At 38.3% G+C, this 25,513-nt stretch overlaps 1 protein-coding gene across 4 annotated transcripts in view; it reads left to right on the plus strand.

Annotated features, from left to right (window-relative positions):
* Daam1 (dishevelled associated activator of morphogenesis 1) overlaps nt 1–25,513 on the plus strand; it is a 159,758-nt gene that overhangs the window by 3,303 nt on the left and 130,942 nt on the right. Inside the window, exon 2 of one of the 4 annotated variants that reach the window (XM_047538383.1) lies at nt 23,105–23,182. The exons of the other annotated variants lie outside the window; for them this stretch is intronic. The gene's annotated coding sequence lies outside the window, so the exon portion shown is untranslated. The remainder of the gene's footprint in view (nt 1–23,104; nt 23,183–25,513) is intronic. 4 annotated transcript variants of the gene reach the window in all.

Consider the following 25,513-nt stretch of genomic DNA (forward strand, 5'->3'; position numbering starts at 1 on the left):
AGACACTGCCAGGCTACCAATGGCTCCCAGAAAATCTGAAGACAGCAGTCATCTCATCTGGGATAGAATTACTCTACAAACAGGATCACTTGTCCCAGGCTGGCTGATATGAAAGCAGAACATTTGTCCAATATTTGTAACATTGTTATCCAGTAGTCAGATTCTGTAGGCTTTCAGAAGTGTAAGTTATGAGGCCACAGTGTGATAGTGAAGGGGTGCGGTGGGTCACATCCTTGTGGTGCTCACAGGAGTTCAGTGAATAGGTGTTAAGGAATTTGAATTCTGGCTTTTTTTTTTTTGCTTTGTGGACAGTTCTAGGTGTTAACAAGGTAAGTCTCTGTGTGGTTTTATTTGAGCTACTTAGTGTAAAAGGCTGCTTTTAGTGTTGGTGCTGCGGTTCTGAGAACAAACAAGATGCTTACAAATAAAACACAGTTGAGATTGAAAGTGTTTCATTTTGTAAATATTTGGGGGGATGGTATAAAGGGTGGCTTTGGCTTGAGAATCTAGAGTCCTTCTGTAAAAACACTTTAAAAGTTAACAACTGTTGGATCAGAGGAAACAAACTTTTCCAACAAAGCCGGTACCATTGACAGCCTTTGGTGTTAGGTTCAGAAAATTATCCACAGAGCTTGTCACTGCTGTGGGGCCTTCCCTGGCCTCCAGCCATGCTCTGGTATTTTCAAGTGTTAAGTCTATCCTTATACTGCAGAAAACAAAGCAACTTTGCCAATTTAGTTTAGCAAATTTGTTTTCTCCCTGATGGGGCCTCAATTGAAAAGAAAGTGATTTCTCCTCTTTGGAAGAGGACTGTGGACTACTGTCACTTATTTTGGTGATACAATTTCTAGCATGGTAATGGAGGAAACCTTATAAGTGAATATCTATTAAATACAGCATCTGTTCTTAGTGGTTTCCCAAACAGCTCAAAGTTTACAGGCAGCTGAATGCATAGGTACTGTTTAAGAAACTGGTACCGAGGGTGTTTTTTGCATGTGGCTTGGGAGCATGTCTGGTTGGCAGAGCAGGCTGGGGCAGGCTGGGGTGGAGGATACTGCTTTTGAAGTTACATTAACTTAGCAGATGTACTGTCTTTAATGTAGATTGTGTTATTTACAGTGGCTCAGGCTGCTGACAGAGACTGGAATTGAAAGATGGATTTGAAGCATGGGTGGGGAATCCCAGCCACCACCTTATTAGTACCCCCACTGAAAGAGGGATAGAGAAAGATGAGATGCAAGTTGATTTTAGTGACCTACATTCCATTCTAGTAGACTCTTTATGCAGCAAAAAGAAAAAAGTGTTTACCTTTTGGACTTCTGGTATCCTTTCTATTATTCCAGGAGCAGAGAACATTTCAGAGAGGATTTGAATCCATAATGTCTAACATTGAGTTAAAAGTTGAAGCACAGCAGCAAGTGTACAGAGCCTTGTCTCCAGCCTCCATTAATGGGGAGTTAGCAAATAATCTCTCCACTTTGATGAGCCTATTTTCCTCATTGATATTTAAGCATTCCTAGTCTTTACCCCTCTGTGACTTTCTGCACCAGTGTTTCTTCTTACTTGGAGTGTGCACCCCTCTAGCTCCTCAAATACTTAGGTGCTTTCCGATGGAGTTCAGGTACCATAGCTTCCAGGATGCCTTCCTGCCTTACCTCTCAGTTTTCAACCTCCTTCCTCCTCAGAGCCCTTCCCCTGATCGCAGTACACTTAGTAGCATAGGTGTGACATGTCAAACCCTTTCTGATACTTTGTGTGGACTATAACGTTGACTTCTCCCAACTGTACAAAGTAGGTACTATTATTGCCATTTTACTGCAGATAGGGAAGTTACGCAGTTTGCCTCGCTGTGATGCCAGACCAGGCTGGGAACTCAGGCACTCTCATTCTCTTTACACCACAGAATTGATTGCCTGGGTTCTGATATTCCTGTGTGTTATTCTTTTCTCTCCATCTTGCGTTGGGGAACTTTCCCTACTTCCTTTGCATCTCTTAATATTGAGGCAGTGGTTGGTCAACAAGTGCTGCTGTTAAAGAGTAAATTTGCTTCTTCTTCTTTTTTTTTTTTTAATTATTTTGGTACCGGGGATTGAAGCCAGGGGGGCTTAACCACTGAGCCACATTCCCAGATTTCTTTATATTTTATTTAGAGACAGGGTCTTGCTAGGTTGCTTAGGGCCTAGCTAACTTGCTGATGCTGGCTTTGAACTTGACATCCTCCTGCCTCAGCCTCCTGAGCTGCTGGTTATAGGTGTGTGCCACCATGCATGATACCTGTGAAGGTTCTTTTGAAAAGAAAATAATGAAAACTTGAACAGTAGTCAGATGTGTGATGTGATATTGAATATCCTTGAATATTGAAATAACCTTTTTTTCTCTCCACCTCAGAAGACTTTTGTTATTACAATGTAGCAAATTTGGTGCCAAATAAACTATTGTAACTCTTTTAAATCATAGCTACCATTGTAAATTAAATGTGGAAAACCAGGAAAGCGAGTTCAATTTCCAGTGTAGTTGGTGTGATTTCCTGACTTACAATAGATCTTTTCCTTTTGGCTTAAAACTGAATATTGTGCCACTTTGACAATATTTAATGAAGACAATTGACTAAAACAGAAACTGGGTAATTTAGGGAAATAAATAGGAAAGCTATGCCCTAATAGCTATTGCTAGGAAGGGAAAATGAAAACAGAAACTTTAAATTAGTCATTAGGCTACTCAAAAATATTATTCATTTGGTAGACATTGATTTCAGAAGCTTTTTTTTTTTCCATTCAACTTGTTACACTTCTTAAGTATGTCATTTACCTTTAGTAATAACCTGAGCTCATTCTGTTCTATAAATTGTACAGGGATTGGAGTTGAAGGTTACCTGTATTTCTGCCAGGGACACAATTAGGGTCACCTATTAAAATGGTATTTTTCCTTTTTGTTTCTGAAGAAAATACCTGCAGTGCAATTGGCAAACATTGCCCATCTGATGAACTTTCCGAATTTAGACTTTCAAGAAAAGATAACCTAGATCTTAGCTGTGGGGTTTTACAGATGCCCAGCTTTTATTTTTTGAGATGGGCTCTTGTTGGTTAAGCTTAGTTTGTTAGTGACATATAAACCAGGTCAAGGGCATGGGCTAGCTTCACCTTGGTTTGTAGCCACAAACTGTACCCATAACCCTACTTGGCTTTATTTTTTAAGTTTTGCTTTTTTAAAACTCATACTCTTGACCATAAGAGATTAGACAGTACATTGTGGATATGTCAAAGTGCAGTCATCATTGCTAGGGGCAAAAGAAAGTATATTATAAAATGAACTGCTGGAAGGGGTCTTTGTTTTTTCAGACCATATGAGCTAGTGGCAAGTCTTTGCCAAGGGTTTGCCAAGGAAGTATATGCCTCTGACAGGTGTCCTTCTGCAAAGATTGGGTCAGGACTAGGACAACTTCCTAAAAGTTTGACAAAGCCCATACCTTTTATTTCTTTCTTTTCTTGGAGGAATGAGAGATGCCATTAGTGTGTCTTTTGGTGCCTCTTCTTTTTTTTTTTTTTTTTAATTGTGGTGCTGGGGATTTGAACCCAGGGCCTTGTGCTTGCAAGGCAAGTACTCAACCAACTGAGCTATATCCCCAGCCCTGGACTTTACTCTTTCACAAAGCTCCTGCAGATTTACTTTTGGGAAGAGTGAAGAGTGAAGGATGGAGGTCATCATTTGTCACATGAGATAGATTGTCCATTGGTGCTGAGGCTTAAATGTGCGTTCGTTTCATAGAGATCAGGCAAAACCAAGCCGTGAAATGTCCAGACTCGAGTTAAGTTAGAATCTGCACTTCTGTAACAAGAGATCTGGCTTAGGTTCCCCCTTAAATCCTGAGACTTTATTGCAAAACTTATTATAAGAAATTGAAGGAAATGAAATGGACAACTTAAATCATTTGAAGGACCTTGGCTTATGCTCCTCTCTTGAGAGTTGGTGAAATTGTGGATACAGAAAATACCATCCAGTTCTGCTCAGGCAGCCATTTGATATATTTTTGTTTTTTAATAACAACAGTTAACCAGATATTAATGACTTAGGATGATGGTGGCAAAAGAAACAACAGTAACGTTTTTGGTTTTCCCCTCATCCTGTTTGTTTGACAGTCATGTTTGCATTATAGCCCCCACTCCCCCCTCAACACTCAATGGTAATTTGAACTAAAAGTCAGAGAGAGTGAAGGATAAATAAATGCTTGGGATTGAAGCCAATGACTGCAGTGTTTTCTCAGAAAGTTAAATGAACAGGCCTGCTTTTCTATTTGTTTATTTAGTTTTTCCACATTTTTTTTTTAAATTGGTGCATTATGGTTGTACATAATGGTGGGATTTATTATTACATATCCGTACATGCATGCAATATAACAACACTGCTTTTATATTAATATTTTTGCATTTTTAAAATCAGGAACAGAGATGGAATTGGATTAGAAAAACTCTGACCCATTTAGGGCTTGAGATTCTGTGGGTAGTGATAATACTTCTAACTACAGAAATTCTAGGAGCTGTGGCAAGAAACTACCTTACCTATGACATTTTCTGTTGAAGGATTGATTAAAAATTTAAAAAAGGAAACAACATATGTGTTATTTTTAATTTGACCCAATTTCTTATCAGGCTGTGACTGAAGTTACCTTTCTTCCGTACCTGACCCTTCCCTACTATGTATCCTGTGGATCGTAATTTGCCAGTTCAGCTCTCAGGGACACCTCAGCCATCCAGGTTCCATATCAGGGGACCACAATCACTGACCTGATAAGGAAGCACATCTTCCCCCTTAACCCTCCAACTTACCTTTTAATTCTGCCAAGCTCAGGTTGTTTTTCTTTCGGGACGAGTTGGAGGAAGTAGGTGGAGGGGAGGACAGAGGGAATTGTTGGGTCTCATTTATCTTATCACTTGTTTCCCTGTGGATTGCCTTTGTTTATCCTGCCTCTTCAGGCCAGGAATTCCTGTAGCAGAACGCATGTATCCCTGCAGGAGGACTCATATCAGGGCTTCCTTCTTCTTCTGTTTCCATGTGCTGATTTGACTTTTCTGTCCACAGCCTGATCTTTTGAAAGGAGCTACAAGTATTTAGTCTGCTTTTAATCTTTCTGTTGTGTGGAAAAGACGTCTTAAAACAGTGACTTGGGACAAACATGTTAATAAGTTTTTCAGATGGAGAAAAAGAATAATGCCAAGTAGGTTTAAATGTAAACTTTATGTCTACATGTTTGGTAAACAGCTCAACCATCCATGTGTGATACCTCGAGTGAGCGGAATCACTTCATTTTTCAATGGGGACTTTGCAGTTAGTTGCAGGGAAGAAAAATGCCACTTGATTTTAGATTCAGATTTGGGTTTTCTTTGTGATACCTTTAAACTTCCTGGGCCTGTTTCTTCAGTTGTAAAACAGAGTATTCACATAGAATAAACGTCTCCTGGGTAAAAATTTCTTGGTGTGTAAGAGAACAGTATCATCTTAAAATAGTGACCTCACTAATGTGGTATTGTGTAATACTGATATAACATCTACCAGGTTTTTCCAAAAGGATGGGTATAGGGGAACCCTATTTTTCCCCATCCAAAAGTTTCCCACCGTGGCCTCTGCCTGGCCCAATGTACCTGAGATCTGTTCTTAGCTGGAGCTAAACCCCCATGGTCTGACTGACACCTGATCTCTTCTTAACCTGACAGCTCAGGAAATTCCTAGGATGGAAGGGAGGAGGCTAGACCGTGTCTTTTGGTCATCATCCCATCTTTCTAAGTTGATAATCTCTTTAAACCAGAGTTTGACCACCAGCGGTCCGTGGGGGTGAAGGTAGGCAGCCATGATGTTTGGCTTGGCCAGCACAGTATTTTTTAAAAATGAAATGATTTTAGTGAACATTTATACTCTGGTTTGTCACAGATCTCACCACACCCTTATGCCTATTCAGAGTCACTTAGTTTATGTGATATTTCTTACCTCTTCGGCTCTTAAAGCCATTGAGTTTGTGATTCTTGTTTTAAACCAAATTAAAGTGAGATGAGCGTCTCTTCAAAGGATCATCCAACTGTGGGCTGGCAAACGACCCATTCTTCCACTCCAATTCATGGTTTTTCAACCTCAGCACTATTGAAATGTGGGGCTAGACAATTTTTTGCCTGGGGGGCTGTTCTGTGCACTGTAGGATATTTAGCAGGATCCCTGGTCTCTATCCATTAGGTGCCAGTAGCACCCCCTCCTCCAGTTGAAGCTTCCACATGTGTCTCCAGACATGGCTATCTCCTGGGGCAAAATCACCCTGGTTGGGAGCCAGCTGACAGATTTTAGATGGCCTGAGAACTTTTAGCATCAAACCAGTCTTGCATATTTAGGGGTAAATTGGATTTCATGTGGGAAACTGAGCTACCCTGCTGTTTTTATTTATTTGGGCAGTTGGTTAGAGCAGAGTAAAGGTCAGTGGATTAGACCCTTTGGGGGTCACTTCTCCATTCTTCCATGACCACAGCCTGGGAGGTCAGCCATGTTTTAAGGACATGTCCTTGGTCACAACAGGGGACCCGGTGAGACACCAATGCTGTGTCAGGGTAAGCTCACCAGAGCTAGTGAATAAACAACTTTGAAGCCCATCGCCTGGGTTGGTAGGTCAGTAATGTTATCTCTGGATAAGGATGACGAGACTTTGAGGAGAGGAAAGGCCAGCTCTGTCATTGTTGCCAATGGTCAAAATGCTTTAAAAAAAAAAAAAGGATTTATTCCTGAAAAATGACAACTTATCTCAAATCAGAGTGTAGGAAGAGCTCTGAAAAGGAGTAACAGTGCGATATTCCATCTTTTTCCCCTCCCCCAAACAAGAATGTCTTTTAAACTTGACTCTAAAATTTGGGCGTTGGTAGCTCTCACACTTGATGTTTTTAGTGGACAAAGCAAAAATGTTGTTAGGTTTTAATTAACCAACCCAAACTCCTTGTTTTGAGCAACTAATGCAAAGATAATGCTTCAGGAAGCACATGGTCTCAGTTAAAATGTAATCCAAGTTCCTTCTCTGAGGGATAGGTGAGACTCCTAGAGATCCACCCCCTGCTTCAGGACTGCTGGGCCTGGTCTGTTGCTCCAGTCCACATGGGCGTCAGGATTTTCCACGGTGGATTTAAGAAAGAGAAGCCTAAGGAGGCTGATTCAGTAGATCTGGGTTTGGGGGCCTCATCTCCAGGATTCTCAAAGACCCCCCAGGTAATTCTAACATTCAGCCAGGACTGAAAACTGGGGGTGAGGGACTGATTTTGGGTTTTGGAAACATGGGTACAATTGCAGATGTGTCCTAGGGCCGGCTGCCTGACTGATTCAATATGCAGCTTTCCTTTTAAATTTTTGCATTCATTTTGTGTGAATATTTTTAAAAATTTTAGCATTTTGAACCTGTGAAAAGGAAAGGTCTTGTCCATGTGGTATAGTGTGCTCTTTACAATATACTGGGCCCAATGCTTCCAATAAGCTTGAAACTTTATTAAATTTTGGCAGTTTTAATTGAAAAACTCTATCTATGGAAGTTATCCTTTCCTCAAAATGCCTTCCTGGGTGGAGTCAATGAGCATTTCAACCTACTGTTTGAAAGAAAAAGAAATAGAAACTACCCAATCACAAATGGTCAACACTATGAGCTTCCTGGAGATCAAAAGAGGGTGGAGAATAGAAATAAATGCTCTTTCTATTCTTTATTCTTGAAAAGGATCTAAAATAAAATAATCTAGAAAGCATCTAGGTTATTGCAGCAAACTCTGTAAGCTTCCTGTCAGTCTCTTCTCTGGCTTAGCACATGTGGGGTGGCCTGTTTCTCGCATTTCCTTCTGAATCTGTGCCATGTGCCAGCACCACTTCTCCACAGAGGCTCTTGCCTTTGGTCCAGAGTTAGAATGACCAAATGGGGGAAATAGGAAAAAAAATGAACTTTTTAAAAGATAGAAGTTCAAACGCAGATTTCTAGCAAAGTCTAGAAAAAGACTTTTAGAAAAATATACCAAGTAATTTTTGGCCAATCCCATAAGCCATGGAAACAGCACCTTAAAACATTTGTCATGTAAAAAATGTCTGATGTTGGCCATGGGCATTTCACGATGCTGTTGAATGTTCTCAGAGAAGGCCCCATTTTTTTTCCTTTGGAATACAGAAGTATTGTTCTATATATTTAAAACCCAGATCCTCCTCTGCCTTCAGTGTCTGAAATGAACAGGTGACCTTGTGTCAGGAGCTTCCCCAGTGAAAGACTCTTTGCTCTCACTGCGAGTGGTTTCATGTTTTGCTTATTTAGAACATCCCCATCTTTTCGAAGGAACGTTTATAGCATCGGTTATGGGAAACTGACACTGTTCAACCCTGTTTTTCCAATACTTGTTATCCTATGGTTAAATCATCTACCTTCCATTCTCTTCTTTCCTGAATGCTGATTTTGATTCTCAGATGACCAAGGCTTTCTAGTACTAGAGAAATTTGTTAGTGTGATATGGTACTGAAAAAAAATGACAGTTTTAAAAGACGATATGAGTATAGATATTAGAACCACCCTGCTGGTTATTATTTATAGTATTATGTGAGTGAAAAATACAATTCCATGTTGTTGAATAACAACAACAGCAAAAGACAAGATAAGGTTTCTTTTGGGGGGTGATTAAAATGTTCTGAATGTAGTGATAATGATTATATAATTTATGAATATACTAAAAATCACTGCCCTAGGCACTTTATATGGATGGATTTTATTATATATATATAATTGTTATTATATATATATTATATATATATAATTGTTTATTATATATATATAATTTTATTATATATATATAATTGTTTATTATATATATATAATGTCTTAATGAAGCTATTATTTAAAAAAGACAGACTAAAAGGAATCAAACTAAGTGGAACCTTAACAAACAGACATTTCGATCTCAGAGAGTTTGTTTTTCTATTTGTTATGTTCATGTACATGTCATTTTTTCCCTCTAAGCAGATGTATAACATGGTCAAAGAATAGTTGTGGTAATTATTTAATATTTATAGATCACCTGAAATATGGGAAATTTTGTTGTAAAGAAATTTTTGTTGTAGAGGAATCTGGCCTATATTTTTCTCATGGCTTCTTGTCATGAGTTAGGTAGTAGGAGATAAAAAGTTGTATTCCCACTGTGATGATTAGCTACAATTTTGATGATGCATTTGGCTTAGTCACAATTTGCTTTAAACTTGTTCCATTTGATTATTTTGCAGGATTTTTCTGCTTTAGAAAACTCCACACTATAAAAAGCATTCAAGTATGAACTCTTGCCTGCAAAGAAGCTATGTGTGTTGGATAAGAACTATTTCATTTATCAAGTATTATGTAGTTCAGGGTTTCTCAAATTTGGATTCATGATCTTCTGAGAAACACTGATTAGAAGTTAAATTGCTATATTCTTGGTGCCAAAAGAATTATAAGCCTGTAAACAAAGGTAGACCTTGAACTACTGTAGTGCTATTCAGGTGTAAGATGCTATCCAGGCATGTGTGTGTGTTTTCCTGCATAATAACTTACCATAAACTTGGTGGCTTAAAACAACACCAGTCAGTAGTCTGGACATGCTGTGGCTAGATTCTCTGCTGGGTCTCAGCAGCAAGCTAAAATCCAGGTGTCAGCCAAGGCCGCTGTTCTCATCTGGGGCTCAGGGGGTTCTTCTAAGCTTACTGCTAGTTGACAAGAGTACATTTCCTTGTGAATCCAGGACTGAAGATTGTTGCTAGCTGTGAGCCAAAGATTACCTTTAACTCTCTTCCTTGCAGGCCAGCTGGAGTAAAGAGTGTACCTGATTAGTTCAACTTGATTAGTTCAGCACCGCCCCCCCAACAATCTCTCTTTGACCTATAACACAACATAATCATAAGAGTGATAGCTCATTATGGTCACAGGTAACACCTGGGGTAAATTACATGCAGGCAGGGGTGATGGGCTTTATTTAAAGTCCTATCATACCAAGTAACACAAATATGCCGATAGGCTTTTATTTCCTCCTCTTCTTCATCCCCTCTTCCCCCTCCTCCTCCTGTCCCTCCCTTCTTTTTTGGCAATATTGAGAAGTAAACTCAGAGCCTATGACATGCTAGGCATGTGCTTCATTTCTGAGCTGCATCCCCAGTCCTTCTCATTTTACTTTTTTTGAGACAATGTCTTGCTAAATTGCCTAGGCTGACCTCAAACTTTGGATCCTCCTGTGTCAGCCTGGCGGGTAGCTGGGTTTGCGGGCATGCACCACCATATCCATCTGCCAATATGCTCTTGATGATTATTCAAATTAAAACACAAAATTAGAAAATCATCACTTCAAAACTATACTTCTAGACCTGCTCTAGCTCCCTTTAATGCCTCCCCACAGACTTAATACCTTCCTATTGCTACTTATCTTGTTTCAAGTAGTATGCACATGAAGATTTAAAAAAAAAAATTATTATTGAAAAGCTCCTATATACACATATGTAGAGACTAATATAGCCAGTTTAAGAATCCTGCATGTACCCACAGCTTGTCCAGTTATCAATTCATGACCAATCTTTTATCTCTATCTTTAATAGTTTTCCCTTAACTCTGGGTTTTTAAAAATGTGAGTCACAGACATCATATAATATCATCTATAAGTATTTTTGAATTTTAGTGTATATCTCCAAAAAACCCAAGATTCTAACATAACTAAAGATCCATTATTATATCTAGAATAATGTATATTAATTCTTTAAAATCATCAAACTTCTGGTCAGTGTTAAAATTTTCTTTCTTTTTTAAGTTTGTTCAACTCAGAAATCAAATAAGGTTTGTACATAGTGGTTTTTTATGTGTCCCTTAAACCTCTCTAGATCTCATGCAGTTATTTTTCCTTGCAAATTACTTGTGAAAAGAACCAGGTTATTTGTCTTGCAGAATTTCCCACAGTTTGGAACTCATGGTACAGCCTATTTCTGTTTTCTCTATTTTCTATAAATTAGTTAAAATGAAAGTAATTGATGCCTTGTACTATCCGGTTGCTAGAGGTAGAAAAGCTATTGGTAAACAGTATGGTGGGCACCCTTTACTAGATCTTATGCAAATGAATATTAAGAGTATGTACATGTGGGAATAAAAAGAATGTGTCAGGTTTTTCAGTTTCCTATTTGGGGGAACAGTCTTAACTGTTATAGATTTATAGTATATGAATTAGTTCAATTAAAATTCTAACAGAAAACATAATGTGTAAATATATTAGGTGATGTTTATATTAGCGCAAATCTTTGACCTAAGTGTTTTTGTTGAATCAGGTTTTGGGGCTTTTAAAAATGACAAGAAAAAAAAAAAAAAAAAAAAATTCTCAAATGAGAAAAGTACTTTAGTTTTGGAAAATAACCAGATTTTTAAAATTGAGGTCATGAAATAATTGCTTTTTTACAGTGGGAATTTGCTAGTTATTTTATATCTATAGACTGTCCAAAGACATGTCCTTTGTCCTCAAAGAACATGATATATATATTTTAAAGCCTCACCACAGGAATATTCTGCTTTTAAAAATGCAACACTGAGTTTTAGGAGAGTGTTTTTATAGGATTGTCACTGAAAGAAAATAGAAGGTTATCTAGTTTAAGTTTAATTTTGGAAAAAAAAGATAACCTTGGATTGAGGTAAGAAAGAACATGAACACTTAAAAGAGAGGACAGTGGACTTTTTCTGAAAAGAACCAGTTAGTAAATAGTTCAGGCTTTGCTGGCTGTGCTGTCCCTTACCAGCTGTGAAACTCTGCTGTTACAGTACAGAAGCTCCTAGACAATGCACAAATAAACAATTATGACAGTCTTTAGACAGCGGGGCTGGATCTGCTCATGAAGAGTAGTTTGCAGAACATTGCCTTAGAAATCTTTGTTGCATTTTGGAAAAGTTACATTAATTGCTTTGTGACTTAATTGAAATGATGTTTCATGTACAAACACTGGGTCATCTATAATTAGGAATATTTAAAACCACAGGCTTTAATGAAAGCATTGTAGACATTAGAAAATGTTTATCACTTTGTAAAAATATGACCAATAATTCAAAATAAAATACCTTTTAGATTATCTAATTTGGCAGTGTCTCAATTTGGAGAGTATGCCCCAGAATGTGTTCACCTATTTGTGTTTGCAAGGTCTGGAGTGAAGAAGAGGGAGACTTGATTTTAACCCAAAAGTGTTTTATGCTGTGTAAAAATGGAGAAGCTGAGAAGCTTCTTCTCAGCCTCTCTTGATGCAAGTAAGATTGAATCAGTCATTTCCTCTTTCTGTGGCTCAGGCATTTCATCTATAAATCTTGACAGGTCTTGACACCTGTTCCACTCTTACTCTAGTGTTTTTAAATAAATGGAAGAGATTAAAGCTTGTCAAATGCCAGACGTTAGCTACAGAAACTCATTAGAATCCAACTACTTTGGGGAAACCGGTAAGAAACCACAGTCTTAGCAATGGTTTGACTTAACAATTTTTCAGCTCTGTGTTGGTACAAAAGCAACACATGGTCAGTAGAAACTGTACTTTGAATTCTGAATCTTAACTTTTTCCCAGGCTAGCGATACGGCATTTGATGATCCCCTCTTGACAGTGCTGGGTGGCAGTCTTGAACTGCGGCTCCCATCAGCCACATGGAACCCACATTCTCTGCTGTGCCTTGTTGCTCAAGTATGGTATTTGGAAGGATGGGTTGATCAAATGAATTTCAGCTTACAGTATTTTCAACTTATGAAGGGCTTATTGAGATATCACCTTATCTTAAGTCAAGGAGTGTCTGTATTAGATACCAAGTCTCATTTCCCAAATTTTTGAAAATTAAATTTGTATTATTTTCAGCTATATTTAGCACAAAATAGTAACCTTGGGAGTGAAAGTAGAATCTTGGCAGACTCTGTTTTGTTGGATTAGTAAAATTCATTTTGCTACTGTTTTCATTTGTTTTAAAACCTAGTTTGATTATTCAATTAGTCTCTCACCTTCATTTTTATTAGTATTAAGGTTTATTTGCAGAATCTGATCTATTTGTAGTTTGCTAGTGCTAATGAACGAGTTGAAAAATAAGATTCTCAAAATTATAAAATAAACAAATGCCAACAATTTTTCTCATTGATTAATGAGGGAACCAGTAAAATGTTAGCAAATTCTCCTGCTCATAGGAGAATTTGAATAACAGGTAGATGTGTCTGCTTATTTGACTGTTTGTCTCTATATCTGTCTATCTTTCTACCATCTCTTCACAATCAGAAATACTGAAATATATTTGCTGGTGTATACACAACTATTTAATATACTAAAGGGCCAATGATATATACATGTTAGGCATGTAAAATGGCTGGATTGCTACCAGACAAAATTAATTTACTTTGCTGTGGACAGGAGTCATTACATCCCTGGGTGATTTTTGCCAGTTAATTCCTACACTTATAGAGCAGTGAAATAATCTGGTCCAGCGGGTTCTTAGACTTTTCAGTTTCAAGAATCTTTGGCCCTATCAGAAATTGAAGACCTCAAAGAGATTTGTTTGTGTAATATATTCATCATGTTAGAAATTGGAATTGACAAACTATTCACTTATTCATTTGAAAATATCAATAGTGAAACTTAAATTGTCATCCGAGTGATGACTTCATCCAAGCTTCTGGAAAATTCTGTGTATTTGTTGAGGGAATGAAAGTGAAAATGTCGAATAACATCATGCTGTGAAATTTTGAACTCACATACACACTGAAAATATCTGTGATTCCCCCAGATCCCTGTAGAACACACTTTGAGACCACTGGGCTAATTAAAATTTTAAAAAGTCAAAGTCAACCTCTGCAAGGCTTGTTGCACCACACACAGCACTCCCCTGAGGTGCCTGCTAGTCCCCTTTGCCTGCTTCCAAATCTTGGGGTTTTTTCCTGGTAGAAGTCCCTTCTTGAGAAATGTTGCCTTGCCTAGCTTGGGGAATTCTCAAGGTCATTCTGAAACTACATCAGAAACTTTTTTTTTTTTTTTAATTTTGGTTACAAAATTAAAGTGGGCTCACTATGGGAAAAAGTGAAAACATACGAATGTGTATAGAAATAGACACAAATCTTAAGAAGTTTAATAAATTTTTTGATTATGTACTATCTGTATTCTTTTGCATCCTTCTCCCAACTAAACATTGTCTTAAGCATGTTTCATGTTATTAAAACTCTTAGTAAACTTCTTAGATGACTACATTCATTTCCTTTTAATGCATGGTATAGGGTAATCATTTTCCTGTTTTTCTTTTAAAATTATTATGAATAGTTTTTTAAGTTTTAGATTATTCTTTCAGGATAAATTCTTAAAAATAAAATAAAAGACAATGAGTATGAAATTTGAAGTTATGTGTGGTTTTTTTTTTTTTTTTTAATATAAGTACTGCCAAATTGTCCTCCAGGGAGGCTTTGCCAGTTAACATCATTGATAACAATAGCATGAAAAAGCATCTTTCAATTCACTTAGTTATCTGAGGTTGAACAACTGGTCAAAGTTAGCACATTGTATTTTCATTTGCACTTGTAAAACTTGTTATACAGAACTTTCTTCCCCAAGTGTCTCATATATGTGTACGTGTGCATGTATATACATTTATATATATATATTTATATATATATATATATTTGTTTTGCTTAATGACCTTTTTGCCCTTTTATCTAATTTAAATATCAATATCTTTAAACTGATCATAAATGCAATGCAAACATGAAGTTTCCAGAACTTTTCTTAAATAGAGTAAATAATCATGCAACCCATTGAAAGGAAACTTTGATGAGATCTCTAGGCATATATAAAATGACCTAAAATATTTCCCTGTGATTAAGGGTCTGTGGCTGCAGTTTTGCTTAATTAATTATCTTTACAGGCTCTTTCCTCATTATCTGGAGGGAAACCTCAGGCCAGCTCCTGTTCCTTTATCACCAATTTGCATTTCCTGGAGTTTGCTTTAGTGGTTTTTTAAAAATTCTTTTGTGGTTTTCTGCTGATGGCAAGATGCAGAGAAGATTTCTGCAGGCAGAGAATCTGGGAGATGATATGTAGTTTTTCCATTGGATTAAACTTGTTTGAAAGAATGAGGTAGAACAATGAAATAATCCAAATATTATGAAGAGAGAGGGAGAAGTTTATAGTACAATGATTTATGTGATAAAAGAAATGTTATCCTTAGTTCATTTTGTTTATAAATGGTGTTGTAAACCAGATCCTCAATGCTTAGTGAAAATATCTGCAGCTTTACCTCTACAGCACCTTGTTTTATAAATACTGTAGTGGTCAGTCTGATCGCCTTCCTGTCAATATATCATAAATCAGTGTTGTGAGGAAAAAGGGTTTTCTCTTACCACAAGTGCTTTAAGTTTGTTTTAATTTAAATAGAGAAATAAACCCTCTCCCAAGAATTCAGAAACTAATTTTAGATGGTTGTGGTTATGCAGTAATAAGATGTAAAATAGCATTCTCCAGCAAGCTGAGACAAGACAACTTACTCAGCATTAGGGCTCAGTTCAGATTTTATTTTTCTGGGACAGTATTGTGAAGTTCTACACCTGCTTCTGTTTAAAAAGTCACAGCACACCGTGTACGGACACATCTCCTGTGGCACTCTCTGGAAAGGCAGATGTTGGTAGGTAGGTCCCGGTGTGCTTGTTGGGGAGATGTGGTTTGACTCAGTGGCACAGTGGTTGTTACAAGAGGGTTCTCTGGAGGAAGGACTAAGATAGTGAGGAGGTCATGTTTGCACATTGCTCATGAGACCTTAATTTATGTTCTTCCTAAGCTGAGAAAATGGAAATTTCTCCCTAGCTGATTTGTTAGTTCCTGGGTACCATTCAAATCCCAGCTGACCAGTTTCTATAAAATTGACCCAAAAAGCAGAATTTCCAAGAGTGCCAAATACCTTTCTAAATAAAAAATAATATGCTTTCCTCATATCATGGGAATAAGTAACACCACCAATGTAATATGGACCGTGAAATATTTCACCTTAGGTCCCTACATTTTTTGGACCTGCAGTGGCAAAATCTTTAATATAAGATGGAATAGTGATTGTGAACAGTCCTTTTCTCTGTGGCTGGTAAAATCTAAGCTAAAACTATTCAAACAATTTTTGTTGTTGTTGTGTGTTATGGTAAGCATGGTAGTAGTTTTCCTTTGTACTAAACATGTTTGAAGAATAAGGAGGCAGAACAATGAAATAATCCAAATATTATGAGGGAGAAGTTTATATTACAATAGTTATGTAAACTTACTATTTTATGAACTTATCAATTTAAGAAATAGAAAACACTCCTCTGTCATTTTCTAATTCAGTCATTTCCTGTTAATTCTTATTATATCAGTTTTGGGTAGAATATATGATGAATGGGTTCATGCTTTATAACTTTCTTGATGTAGGTTTCTATTTTTGAAAGGACCAGACTTAAGTGGGTCAAGCTTTGACACATAGTTTCTAAGTTAACATCATAAATTTTCTGAAGTTGGTAGCAAAGCTATTATTGGTTTTGTATTTAATGAGATTCTCAAATGTACAACTTGTCTAGTTTTGTTCTATTGAATAAATATTTTTAATACCCTGGCTTAAAAATAGCAAGTGACAACTATGATAGAATTAAAAAAAAAACAAAAAAACAAAAAAAACACAACCATAATGCATTTGGTATAATCGTCTGGTTGGTAGGCATAAACTCTTGAAGTGAGATTTTTTTTTTTAATGTCCTTATGTTATCAATTGCCACAAGGAGAACCAATGTAAGTAACTAAGTCAGAGTTTCAATCCACATATTATGGCTCATGTTGTAGAAAATTCTGTTTTAGTTTAATGACAGAATGAGAGTTGGAATTCAGGTCTTCACTGATTGGCGTCACATCTTAGATGATTGTCTGATGCAGCCTGGCATATCTAACATGAGAGACATGTGACCCTCCCTTGCTTCCTGCCCCTTGTACAGCCATGTCAGGCAGTGCTTGTCAAATGTGCCAGTCTTTCCTCTCCTGTCTGAACATGGACTCAGAATCCTTCTCAAAACAGCATTGTGAGCCACAGCTAGTAGTCCAGGGATCTAACTAGTTTGTGGTTGGAGGTAGTAGCATCATTGATCTTTAAGATTGTTACATTGTTTAATTCAAGTGGAATATTGTTTCTTTTTCTCCTTTGTGGTTTCCAGTCTTTTAGAGTGTGGTGATTCCTTTTTAATTTATGAAACAAATCAGAGTCCCACATGACCATGAAGTCAGTAACACTTTAAATGAATTTTAGTTTTGTTAATCCCAGCATATATTTATTTAGAAAAATAAGCATGCATGTATGTGTGAGAGATTTACATACTTGTGAATGAGGGATCCTTCCTAATATTTCTACCATGGTCCCTCAACCCCTGCCCCTGAGTAGGCCTTAGAAACCCTTTTTTCCCCTTGGTTTCAGTTAAACTTCCAAAAAGTATTCTACTGAAAGTAGAATCAAGTATTTCAGGGAATGCCTTTTCATGCTCTGCTGTGGAGTTCTAAGATTCTGGGAAAGGTGTCTCCAGGAGACCCAATCTTTCCTCCTGTTTATTTTAACTTTAAGTATTGGGGTTATCTATGAGATTTCATTTGTTTGAAGGATTTCACAACAAAAAACCACAAACTGAAACAAAACCCAAAAACCAACAACAAAACTACAAATGGTCTCACCTTATAGTCGTCTTATACATGATTTAATGCAGTGCCCAGAGTATTTGGGGGTTACCCTGTTAGTTAATGCTGAAGCCAGAGTGAGGACTCAGATTGGCTGACTTACAGGCCACTGTGTGTCCCTTTACCTGCAGATCTTCATATGACCAGAGGAGGATGTAAACTGATCCCAGCTCTAGCTGGGAGTATAGCACATACTCAAAGAAAAATCGTTTACATTGTAATACCAGGGGACTCAAATCTACTTCCACCCTTGAGTAAAGGATGGACATATGTGTCAATGCTTGTCTTACTTCAGAGTGGTCTCCTCTTGCTATTTAGGGCGGGTGGAGGAACGCTGAAGCTTATCCTCATTAATTTTCATTTTGTTGCCTTCACAATGGTGAAGCGCTCCTATAGCATGCTCAGAAGGCAGTTTCTGTGTCTTCTTTTCTCTCCCAGTGCTACATGCCTTGCCTGTGATGTTTGTGGCCTACTTGTTCTGGTGTAGATTTTCAGCATTGCCCCAGCAACCTCTCTCATCTCTTTCCTGGATTTTGCCATCTATAAAAGAGTAAGTTCAAGGCTCATTTCTTATCAGAGGTTGCCTGTTGCCATTATGAAATCAGCGTGCCATCAAGATATCGTCCACCTTTGGTACTTTGAGCTGCCTTTTCTGGGATGATAGCCCAAAGCCAAATTTTCCTGTGAAGTCCACTATGATTCCTAGGATTGCCTCAGTTTACCTTGGAAGAGTGAGGCTGTAGGTGATCCAGGATAACAGGAGCAGGGTCTAGGGATGGTTTCAGAGGATGCTGTGCTAGACCTCAGCTCGTCTGGGAAGGCTCGTCCTTTCTCCTGTGTCCTTTGGTTCAGGTTCATTTGAATTAGTGTGGGGCGTTCAATGATTCCCATTCAGATCCCTTCAAATTGGAGGGGCCAGCAGACCTGGCTGCTATTGCAGACGCCTCACAGGCTTCTTTCTTCCTTAGTACTCAGGAAGGTCATCTCCCTGGTAGAGATGCTTTTCTGTTAATTGTGGCAAAGTGGAATGTTTACTTCAGGCAATACTTTCAGCCTCTGTTCTTGCCATGTGGTTTAACAAATTTGCCCTGGCACCATCCCAGGCAACCACTAATCTGCTCTCTTTCTGTTTGGATTGGCCAATTCTGGATATTTAATATAATGGGAGGCATGAAATATGTGGTCCTTTGTGCACTTTTTCATTTAGTATGTTTCCACAGGTTCATCCATGTTGTGGCACATATCACCACTCTATTCTTTTTTGATCATCAACTAATATTCCATTTTATGTATATACCACATATATACATTTTGTTTATTAATGGACATTTGGGTTCTTTCTACTCGTTGGCTCTCATGAATACAGCATTTGCGTGCAAGTTTTTGTGTGAACATATGTTTTTGGTTCTCTTGGATAAATACCCAAGTATGGAATGGCCAGATCATATAGAGACTCTATATTTAACATTTTGAGGAACTGCCAAACTGTTTTCTACAGTTTACTGCACTATTTTTTATTTCTACCAGCAATGAATGAAGAGTAGTTTCTCCACATCTCAGGTGTTTCTTAAGCACCCTTTTTGTTGTGTTTATGAAATGTTTCCTCTTGTCTTGGTGGGGAAGGGAGCAAGACAATGATAATTTTGGAGGAAATGAAACAAATGAAAATCAAATAAATTATTTTCCGATTGGCTCAGTTGCAGCTCTGGAAACCTTTCAGCCCTGAACCTACATGCAAACCTTCCTGTTTGACTGGATATGACATTACCAGGAATTTTACTTTCCTGCTTTTTCCTCCCTGGAGAGAAAAAGAAATATGCCTTTTCCTCAGTTAGACATGGAGGGTTCAAACAACATGAAGGAACCCTGAGTTATTAACAATTCCGTTGGAACATGGACTTGGTCTCTGCCCAGGATCGTTTCTCTAAAATCACTCTCTTGGTACTTCCCCTATGCTGTTCTCCATCGGAGCGTAACATAAGAACTGAATCAAGGTCTGTTCAGTCGGTGTTTGGAAAAGAAACGGTGGCTGGATGCTGGTCAGCTGGCTTGTGCTGTTGGCAGGACAGCTGCAGAGCATGCTTTTCACAGGCAGAAGCCACTACAGGCTCATAAAGTTCTGCACTAGGCTGAGGGATTTGCATTTCCCTGTCTGAGCTCAGGATAACAAGGCCTTTCATGATCCACCGTGGTAGTAAGCAGGCAAGTCCATGGTCCTAGAAATGTCCCAGTAAACCAACTGGAGGCATAAAATCCCCGCTCCTTTTCCCTGTATAGCAGATGTGGAGATTGGGGTCAGTCAGGATGGGAAACACTAGTAAATATGGGTTCTGATACAGAGATATGACAACTCCTACTATCTTCTGGGCATGGCTAATGACTTTTGGTCATATAGAGGCAGTAAGCAATGTGATTATTTTTCCTGATGAGGTGACACTGTAATGGAGAAGGCTGGCTGGCCTCTTGTGACAGCCTCTCTCATATTCCTTCCTTCCTTCCTTCCTTTCTTTTTTTTTTTTTTTTTTTTTCTTCCTTACAGAGCAGAGCTTTATGAATGATGGATTTGTTTTCAAGGATAGATTCTCTCCTGATATCCATTCATGCACCCTCACTCTTGTGGGTGGGGTTCACTGCACATATGTAGGGTCTGGAAGGTGAGTGTTGTCCCCCAGCCCTCCAACCCTGTTTTAGCTGAGCCCTTGAGCACTGTCTTGTCATCCTTCCATTGACTTCCCAGGGCCTTCCACATAATTTCTTACTTACATCAGGAAAGGACCCCGTGTTCCTATCTCCTCTCCATTAAAAGCTGCCCACTCTAGGCACATTCTGTCAAATGAATATCTTGTTCTGCTAAAATGAGGTTTGGTGTGTGTGTGCGAGATAATTGTGGATACCTACCTGTTGATTGCACTCATATAATTTGTCTGCTCCTTTTATTAAACCTATTTTTTCATAGTGTAGGCAAAAGAAAAATTTGAATACATCAATTTCAAGGGTCAATTTAGTATCACAATGAAGTATTAGAGCACTATTAGAATAGCAATGGATATGTTTTCTGTTGGCTAACCTATAGCATGATTTCTGAAATACTTAATATATTTTACTGACTTTAATTGCAACTATAAGTAATTGAATTTTAAAGATTTATACAGTGCACACATATTTCTTTTGACTTGTTTGTGGTCTAGTCATGCTTGGACTTGATTGAAAGTTAATCCTACCTTCCCAAACTCCCCAAAATTGGAGGCAAGCAGCTTTTAAATTTTTGGAACAGATATTTGAAACACATTGCATTTGAAACTCATCTTGCATTGTGTTTCAACTAGTCTTGGGAGGAAAAACTATCTGAAGAGGGCTGGTTCTTATGGAAGTGAGCAGGCTAATGGCTCTTCCCAATCTGTATCTGGACCTTTTTTTCATTACTGACCACAGTGGGTTCAGAGGGGCAGCCTGCCTTCTGCCAAGCTCAGGTCCCTCTCCCTGTGAGTGACTAGGACTAACTCCTCAGGCAGTGCAGATTTAGAGTGTGTCAAGTACCATTCACTGTGACATTTTATATAGTTACCTTCAACTCACACACTGTGAGTGGATTACACGCATTACAGTTGCACTACAGAAAAATCTTCCTTTTATGTCTTTTTTGATGTTTTCATCTTTGATGGGTTTCTGATGATATCAGTGTGGTTTGTAACAGGATGTTTTAGTCAGCTCTTTTACCACTGTGATCAAAAGGCCCGACAAGAATAATTTAAAGGAGGAAAAGTTTATTTAGCGTTCATTTTTTCAGAGGTTTCAGTTCATAGATGGCCGACTCCGTTGCTCTGGGCCTGAGGTGAGGCAGAACATCGAGGGAAGGGCATAGAGGAGGAAGGTAGCTCAAGACTTGCAGTTAGAAAACAGAGAGAGGTCTTTGCCCACCAGAACAATATAAACCCCAAAGACACACTCCAAGTGACCCAGCTCCTCCATCCACACCCAACCTGCCTATAATTAATGCACTGATTAGGTTACGACTCATAATCAGATCATTTCAACTCTAAACTTTCTCACATTGTCTTACACATGAGCTTTTGGGGGATACCTCATAGCTCCACCATGACACAGGAGTTAGTAGAAGTCTGAGATTTCATTCTTTTATTAAAAAAAAATGACCTATGTTATCTAGTTTTGTTCTACAAGCCATTTATGATTATTTAAATTGTAATTAAATTATGTTTAAAAAATTTAGTTCCTTGGTCACACTAGCTTGCTTTCAGATGTTCATTAGCCACACGTGGGTTAGTGGCTACTTACTGCAGAGGATGATGTGGGCATAGAACATTTCCATCGTCACAAAAAATTCTGTTGGACAATGTTGACTATAGACATTTATCTGCCTCAAAAGGAACAAGAAAGGGTTGTCAATCACAGGAATTCAAGCACTTTGCTTAGGTGAGTTCAGAGACATTTTTGCTGCCTGTTCCTAGCCTCGGACCAGAATAGTCAACAGATGTGCCATTTAGCTCCAGTTTTCTTTGGTAATGTTTCCTTGCTGTACTTTCATTTGTTTTTTTAAGGGCTGTGAATATCCAGTAATGAGTCTTGCACATATATTCAAATGCAAGTTAAATATTCTAAAATAGTATGCAGATGGTCCTCAATTTATGATGAGTCAACTTATGATTCTTTCATTTTATTATTGGGTGTATAATTAAATGCATTTTTGACTTAGATATTTTTAACTTAAGGCTGGTTTATTGGAATGCAACCCATTGTGAATTGAGGAGCATTTGTATACATAAACTATTATCTACCATTAGTACTTTTCCATTAGAACTTTTAATTCTATGTCCAGTGAGATGAGAATAAATTAAAACTATGCTAAACTTGGATATCATGATTGACCTGTTTTCCAGTGGTGCACATGTGTGAGTTTCAACTTATGTAGACTTTGTTTAGGGACTTATATTTCATTATCATTGGTTTTGATGTATGTCTGTTGGCTTCTAGTTCTTTGGAGTTATTTTTAAGTCTGAATGTGTAACTACCTTGAAATTTGAATTCACAAATTATAAACTTATAAACAGAATTGGGCAAAAATCATCCCTTCCCCCAACCTTTCACACATGGATTCCAAGTTGTGCATGCTTTTATGTGTCTGATATCCAAGGGTTGAGACTGTGTGCAAGCCATGTAATAGACACATAAACTGTGCTGAAGGACAATTCTAGTAAAGGGACAGAGGGGTGACAATTACTAGAAAGATCCTTCCTTGTCTATGTCACTATTTTTTCTTTCATTTCCATTAACTTCAGTGGTTTGGGACATATACCTGTGTTCTTTCTAATGATGGTGTTTGGTGTGATGGTTTCTACACTGAAACTGTACTAATTTCTAAACTTGGGTCTTTTCTAAGGCCAAGTGTGTGGTTCCAAAGAGGAGTTTAATACCCCAGCCCCACCCTGTCACCAACTTATCTTCAGAAACCTTGTAGGTGAGTTTGCTTGTTTGTTTTTTTCCCCTGCCTTCCTTCATAGTCTTTTCGTGACAGCTGGAAAAACTTACACCATAGCAATTAGCCAGTGCTTGGCCCAACCTCCTGGTGAGACCATTGTCATGGTGTAAGTATCCCAGCTCTTGTTCCTTGCTGTCTTTGTGCTGATTAACTCTAGAGCAAACATTGCTAAGTGTACTTTTTTTATTTGTTCTTATTTTTGTTAAATATTAAAAGGTGCTAGAAGTTGAATATTCTATATTAACATAACCTTTGCCGGTTTTGAACCACGAGCTGGCTTAATGACATACCTTCCTCATTGACCACAGTTGTTGTTGCCTCCAACAATACTTTGTTAGTCAGGTTTTCCAGAGAAACAGAGCCAGTAGGAAATATGTAGATACTAAGGGGGAAATCATGCCATTTGCAAGCTGGAGAACCAGAAAAGGTGGTAGTGTAATTCAAACTGAGTCTGAAGAAAGGTCTGAGAACTGGGGGAGCAGTGTTGGTAGGGCAACAGGGGTGACTTACTGCTGGTCACTTCTTATAACTTCCTTGGACTTTCAGGGCCTGCTCAGGCTGGTCGCATGTACATCAATTCCATTTGATGATGGGATGCTGCTGTGAACACTCAATTTTATGGCTTGGTGGGCCAGATAACACCAGTTTATAATAGGCAGCTCAGGTTGCAAGGTAACCTGTTAGTCCATGGTCAGACATTCAATTTCTTGGCAGCAGGCCAAGAGCTCTGTCTCAAAAGGAGAGTTGTTATCTGTGGATGATGCAGGGCCTTTCTCCAGGTGTTTCACCTATGAATTCTGCCAAAGGCTCCAAATAGCATCCCTGTCTACCACTTATACTTCTGGCACCTTTACATCTATTGGTTCATATGGCCAAGATAGAGCAACTTGGCACAGCAGCCTGGAACTGTTGCAGAACCTTCTCTTGTTCTGGGTCCCATTCATTAGCAGTTTTTCAGGTTGCTTGCTTAATGGGCTATAGTAAAACACCCAAATGGGAAATATGCTGCCTCTAAAACCCTAATAGGCCTACTAGATGTTGATTCACCTTCTTGGTGGTAGAAGGGGACAGATGCAACAATTTGTCTTTCACCTTGGAAAGAGTATCCTGACATGCCCCATATTACTGGACCCAAGAAATTTCACTAAGGTAGAAGATCCTGAAATGTTAGTCAGATTTATTTCCTACCCTCTGATATACTAATCTTTTATCAATAATTGCTCATTAGGTCCAAGTAGCATAATGTCATCAATGTAATGGACTAATACGAAATCTTGAGAAAGAGAAAGATGATGAAGATCTGTGAATTAAATTATAACATGGTACTAGAGTCAGTTTACTTCTAATGTGGTAGAGGTGTACTGCTAGCCTTGTCAGCTGAATGCATACTGCTTTTGCTATGCCTTATGACCAAGTATGGAGAAAAAGCCATTTGCCAGATCAAGAGTTGAATACCAAGTATTAGAGGATGTGTTAATGTTCCTAAGCAATGAAACTGCATCTGGTACAGTTGCTGTTAGAGTCACCACTTGGTTAAGGATGTGGAAATGTGCTATAATTTTCCAACATCCATCTGTCTTCTACACAGGTGAAATAAGAATTCAATGGGGATGTGATACAAATTACCATCCATGCATCTGTGTGATAGTTTAGATATGAAGTGTCCTCTAAAAGCTCATGTGTAAGACAATGCAAGGAGGTTTAGAGGTGAAATGATTGGGTTGAGAGCCTTAACCTAATCAGTGCATTAATCCCCTGATAGGGATTAACTGAGTTGTGACTGTAGGCAGGTAGAGTGTGACTGGAAGAAGAGGGTCATGGGGGGTGCACTTTTAGGGTATGTGTTTTGAGTTGAGCTTAGATAGTCTCTCTACTTCCTAGTGTGAGGTCTTGAGCTTCTTCCCTCCACCACACTCTTCTGCAATGATATTCTGCCTCCCCTCAGGCCCAGAGCAATGCAGTCAGCCATCTATGAACTATAACCTCTGAAACCTTGAGCCCCCAAATAAACTTTTCTTCCTTAAAATTGTTCTTGCCAGCTCTTTTGGTCACAGCAGTGAAAAAGCTGACCAAAACAATCTATCAGGTCCTTTATGGTGATACCAATCTTGGCATTGCTCCCAGGAATATTGCTTTGATTTACTATTTTCCCAGGTAGAGGTGGTTCTGTTGTCTTTCATTTGGCCTTTCCCACTGTAATATTTTTGGAAACAGGTAACTGGTTTGCTTTCATATGCGAAAAGCTGGAGGCAAATTAGCTCAAAATGAATCATACCTTGAGTTTCCTCTGATTTAGATGATATTTAGATG

The sequence above is a fragment of the Sciurus carolinensis genome, chromosome 2, assembly GCF_902686445.1.
Source record: "Sciurus carolinensis chromosome 2, mSciCar1.2, whole genome shotgun sequence".
Lineage (NCBI taxonomy): Eukaryota > Metazoa > Chordata > Mammalia > Rodentia > Sciuridae > Sciurus > Sciurus carolinensis.